The sequence below is a fragment of the Lolium rigidum genome, chromosome 2, assembly GCF_022539505.1.
Source record: "Lolium rigidum isolate FL_2022 chromosome 2, APGP_CSIRO_Lrig_0.1, whole genome shotgun sequence".
Classification (NCBI taxonomy): Eukaryota; Viridiplantae; Streptophyta; class Magnoliopsida; order Poales; family Poaceae; genus Lolium; species Lolium rigidum.
Window position 1 is genome coordinate 254,210,412 of NC_061509.1, and position 5,807 is coordinate 254,216,218.

Below are 5,807 nucleotides of genomic sequence, written 5' to 3' on the forward strand. Positions count from 1 at the left end.
TTTCATAATCATGAACATTGGATGTTATTAATAACAAGGTTATATCATTATATGAATGATGTAATGGACACACCCAATTAAGCGTAGCATAAGATCTCGTCATTAAGTTATTTGCTATAAGCTTTCGATACATAGTTACCTAGTCCTTATGACCATGAGATCATGTAAATCACTTATACCGGAAAGGTACTTTGATTACATCAAACGCCACCGCGTAAATGGGTGGTTATAAAGGTGGGATTAAGTATCCGGAAAGTATGAGTTGAGGCATATGGATCAACAATGGGATTTGTCCATCCCGATGACGGATAGATATACTCGGGCCCTCTCGGTGGAATGTCGTCTAATGTCTTGCAAGCATATGAATAAGTTCATAAGAGACCACATACCACGGTACGAGTAAAGAGTACTTGTCGGAGACGAGGTTGAACAAGGTATAGAGTGATACCGAAGATCAAACCTCGGACAAGTAAAATATCGCGTGACAAAGGGAATTGGTATCGTATGTGAATGGTTCATTCGATCACTAAAGTCATCGTTGAATATGTGGGAGCCATTATGGATCTCCGGATCCCGCTATTGGTTATTGGTCGGAGTGAGTACTCAACCATGTCCGCATAGTTCACGAACCGTAGGGTGACACACTTAAAGTTGGATGTTGAAATGGTAGAACTTGAATATGGAATGGAGTTCGAATATTTGTTCGGAGTCCCGGATGAGATCCCGGACATCACGAGGAGTTCCGGAATGGTCCGGAGAATAAGATTCATATATAGGAAGTCATATTCCAAGTTTGGAAATGATCCGGTGCATTTATGGCAGGTTCTAGAAGGTTCTAGAAAAGTCCGGAAGAAATCACCATGGAAAGTAGAGTCCCGGAGGGACTCCACCTTGCATGACCAGCCAACCCTAAAGGGGAGGAGTCCAAGGTGGACTCCCCTAGGGTGGCCGGCCAACCCACCTCAAGGAAAGGTGGGAGTCCCACCTTGGGTAGGACTCCCTCCTTGAGTAGGTTTCCCACATATGGGAGGTTTTAGTGTTGGGGTCTTATTCGAAGACTTGGACTAGAACTCTTGGTGCTTCCACCTATATAATGAGGGGCATAGGAGAGGGGGCTGATCACTTCAAGCCTCAGCCTTGGCCGCACCCCTTAGAGGGCCGGCGCCCAACCCCCTCTCTCCCCAAACCCTAGCGGTCTCTCTCCTCCACCACATCCCGCACGCTTAAGCGAAGCTCCGCCGGATTTCTCCACCACCACCGACACCACGCCGTCGTGCTGTCGGATTCAAGAGGAGCTACTACTTCCGCTGCCCGCCGGAACGGGGAGGTGGACGTCGTCTTCATCAACAACCGAACGTGTGACCGAGTACGGAGGTGCTGCCCGTTCGTGGCGCCGGAAGCGATCGTGATCAAGATCTTCTACGCGCTTTGCAAGCGGCAAGTGAACGTCTACCGCAGCAACAAGAGCCTCATCTTGTAGGCTTTGGAATCTCTTCAAGGGTGAGACTCGATACCCCCTCGTTGCTACCGTCTTCTAGATTGCATCTTGGCTTGGATTGCGTGTTCGCGGTAGGAAATTTTTTGTTTTCTATGCAACGTTATCCTACACATCAATCTTGTTGCGAGTGGGTACATCAGGTACCATTCTTGCAAGGACATCATTGAAACAACTTCTTAGCTCACCAACAAGTTCATCATCACCACTCTCTTTAATAGAGAAGTATTTCCCTGGGTTCAAAAACAAAGCAGCCCCATACAATGGATGATCCATTTGAGTCTCCCAACGCTTGTCAATAATGGTCATGACCATCTTGAGCAAACCTTGCTTGTTTTGTTGAGGTAAACCTTGCATGATCCTATCCTTTGCAGCCCTCATTAGTGCAGAAATTTCTGGCATGGCAGGAAGCTCATCACCATCCGCTATCCTAAGCACTCGAAGTAGTGGACTTGTAACTCTAATGCAGTCCTTTGCTGCATGCCACCATTCCGCTGAAAGAACAATGTCTTGCACATTCAAACCGGCTGTAGTTTTGGCCAATTTGTTTGCAACCCACTCCCTACTTGTAAATAGACTCCTCAAAGCTTCCTTGTGCTTGACCAAACTCTTAAGAGCAAGACATGATGTGGCAAAGCGAGTGGCTGCAGGTCTCACAAGATCCTCGTTGCCCGTTGCCTTCCTCATTAGAGCAAGAAGTCTGCCATGCCTATAGATGAAAGTAGTGACTCGTCTACCACGTGCGATTGGCTTCTTAAATGCTTTTAGCTTCCCTATATCTTCCAACATTAGGTCTAGACAATGGCATGCACATGGACTCCAATAAAGTGTAGGAATCCTCTCCATTAGAATCTTGCCCGCTGCCTTGTAGTTGGCACCATTGTCGGTGACAACTTGGACAACATTCTCTTTTCCGACATCTTCAATTCTCTTCTCAAGCAAATCTGCTATCATCCGAGCATCTTGGCATTCAATTGATGCATCAACCGACTCCAAGAAATAAGTTCCCTCCGGGCTGTTTACAAGGAAGTTGATTAAATGGCGTCCCCTTCTATCCGACCATCCATCTGGCATTAGTGTGCAGCCATATTGCTTCCATGCTGTCTCATGCTTTGCCCTCAAAAGTTTTGTTTCCTTCACACAATCTTGAAGCAATGGCTCCCGCAAGCGGTAAGGGGAAGGAGGCTTGTAACCCGAGCCACATTGACAAGATGCTTCTATCGCAATTTGAAATTGTCTAGAGCTTGCGACATTGAAAGGTATGCCACACTCATAGAAGAACAATGCCCACTGCATATCCACATAGTGCAACTCTGCCTCCGTTTTCGTGCTTGACTCCATGGTGCTTTGAGAACACCCGGAGCGTCTTTCATCAACAATATCCTCAGGTTTTCTCCTAAGCATTGCAGCAACTGACTTGGTTCCAACAGATTGAACCTTCTTGGCGCTGATTTTCACAGCAAAGGCTCTCTTTTTTCTTTTGGCAGCTGTCCCTGAACTCTCTCTTGTAGTGGAGGCTTGAACTGTTGCTGTCCCTGCTGCATCTACCTCCACAACCTCATCATTGTCATTTGGCAATGGTTGGTTTCTTCTGTTGTTCTCCAAATACTCATATATCTCTCTCCTGAGTTGTGTGCTAGCCCTTGGACAACCCAATGCATCTCCACCGGTGCCAGCAAGATGTTCCTTATGCCTTTTGATCCCTCCCTGGGTTACCTTGCCACAAAGATTACACTTAACAATATTGGTATTGCCAGGTGTCACCATATAGCCATAGTTCCAGCCCGGATCAGTTGACCTCCGTGGCCTGCGTTCTGGATCTTTCATTGGATCATAAGTTGCATCATCCCCATCAGCCATTGTGACACTACAATCAAGGAGTCAAGGACAAACAACACTTAAATTAATGATAAAGAGCATCCACAGATCAAATATTCTACTTTAATCACAACATCCAACAGCTAACAAGGACAAGTGGACAACAAAAGCTACTAATTTAATCACATCCACTACTATAATCAGAGGCAGTAACTAACAAGGACAAGAAGCACTAAATTATTCAGAGGCAGCTCACTACTACTACTATATAAGTAGGCAAGCAAACAAGCAGAAGTGCAGGGGAGCAAAGAAAGCTGCATGGAAGCAAGCAAGCAAAGGAAGCTGCTGCACCAGGGGGAGGAGAAGCTGTACCTTGTTTCCCCTCTGGGGGAGGGCTGCACCAGTGGGAGGAGGTGGCAGAAGCTTGGCCACGAGCTTGGCTGGAGTTGGGGAGGCCGGCAGATGGGGGAGCAGCAGCAGATCTGGCCGGAGCTGGGGAGGACGCGTGAGAGCCTGAGAGGAGCTCCCTCCTCTCTCTTCTCTCCAAATCGTTACCCTGGTCAGTTCCCCTCTCTCTCTTCCCTCTCTTTTCCCTATAGATGCCCCCAATCCCCCTCCCGACCCGCCGTAAACTCGTTTTCCCTTCCCGCCAGTTTCTGGTTTCCCGCCCGGCAGGCCAAAGGCGTCCAGAATCGATGCAAGGCGGCCATTCTGCGCCTAGGCGACGACTTGGGACGCCTAGGAGACGACTTTGGACGCCTTTTGTTGAAATCGAAGGCGACACCGACGCCTTGACCTGCCGGACCGCTCGGACGCTAAGGCGACGCTGAGGCGACGCCTAGGCGACGCCTTTGAAACCATGCCTGTACTTGCTCGTGTCTGCGACTGTACTTCTGTACCTGTACTTTCTCGTGTGCGCGACTGTACTTCTGTACCTGTGTTTACTCGTGTGCGCGGTTGTACTTCTGTACATGTGCTCGCCCGTGTGTGCGACTGTACTTATGTAGTTATACTTGCTCGTGTGTCCAGTTGTACTTATGTACATATAGTTCCACGTGTTTGCAACTGTACTTGTACTCGCTCGTGTGTGCAAGCATATTTGTATTTGTGCTTTGTAGGTGGTTTTGTATGCGACTGTACTCGAGTGTTACCAAGTTGTACTCGTCCTTCGCTACAATCAAATATATATGTAACCGTGCTCGTATGATGTCCGTGCTCGTATGATGTCCGTAATTGTACTAGATGTTTCCCTAAGTTGTACTTGATGCACTTAGGAGCTTAGGATTAATTTAAGTTGTACTTGATGCACTTAGGAGCTTAGGATTAATTTTATTGGCAAAATATCCATGAGTGTGTTAAAAAATATTCATCGATGCTACCTAGCTAGAGCCAGGAGCTAACTACTCGCGCGGGACGCGGCGGCTGTACTCGCGTGGGACGCGGCTGTACAAAACTCCCCGGCTGACACCCGTAGATCGGTCATACAATGCCCAGATTAAAAAATTCTTTTGCGAAGGTCGGTCTTTAGCTAGCGGTAGCCGTTAACCGCTGGCTACAATCCAAACAGCCCAAAGTGCCTCTCCCCAAGGCTTAGGGCCTAACATTCACGCTAGCCCAGCCCGTGACTGCTTCAGCCCAAATGTATGTGTACGCTCGAGCGATCTGAAAAAAAAAAAACCCTTGAGATCAAATTCAAGATGCAGGTGGTCCGGTTCGGCCCTATGGACCGCTGGACCGGACCTACTTTTTGGCATCATCAGGGTAGCGGGCTGGCCCGGAAAAAAATAGGTCCAACAAGGATAGTACCCGTTTAGCCCTAGGGTCGATCCGCACCTTTACTCAACTCCTCTTTACGCGGACACGCCGCCGCCGTAGGAGCAGAGGAAGTCGTCGGCCGTTGGGATACGCCGCCGCTGCAGGAGCAGAGGAAGTCGCCAGCCGTTGGGAGACGCTCGCCGCCGGGATAGCCTAGAGCTCGCCGGAGTAGAGTCTCGAATCCCTGTCGGCTTCTCAACCTCCACCACCTCTTCCCGTCCTGTCTCCAAGTCGTCCAAGTCGTCCCCATCGTTAGAACAGAGTTGCCGCCTGCCGTCGGAACGTCGCGACATTGCCGAGGACGTGAACATCGCGATCTTGATGATTGGCTGCAGCAGCTTGCAGTGGGGCTTCACGTTTCTAGCGCGGAGGAGCACACCTAACTCCAGGAGAAGGCTTGCTGCGGCGCCGGAGAAGGCGTCCACCAGGTCGCCTGGGAGCTCCGGCCGTCGCTGTGCACGAGGAAGAGCGTGTTCTCGTCGGAGCTGTAGAATACGAGTGCTCACGTATTGAAGCTGATGCTGCTGCTACGAGTGCGTGTACCTACAGAGAAAAAGGTTCGAACCTAGGATTACCCGTTACCCTTGGAAAGGAGGTGCGGGAAAAACCTGAACCTGCCATTTCTCATCTAGGTTTGCTGGTCCAACAACAGGTCCGGCCCGGACCGGACCATTTGCAT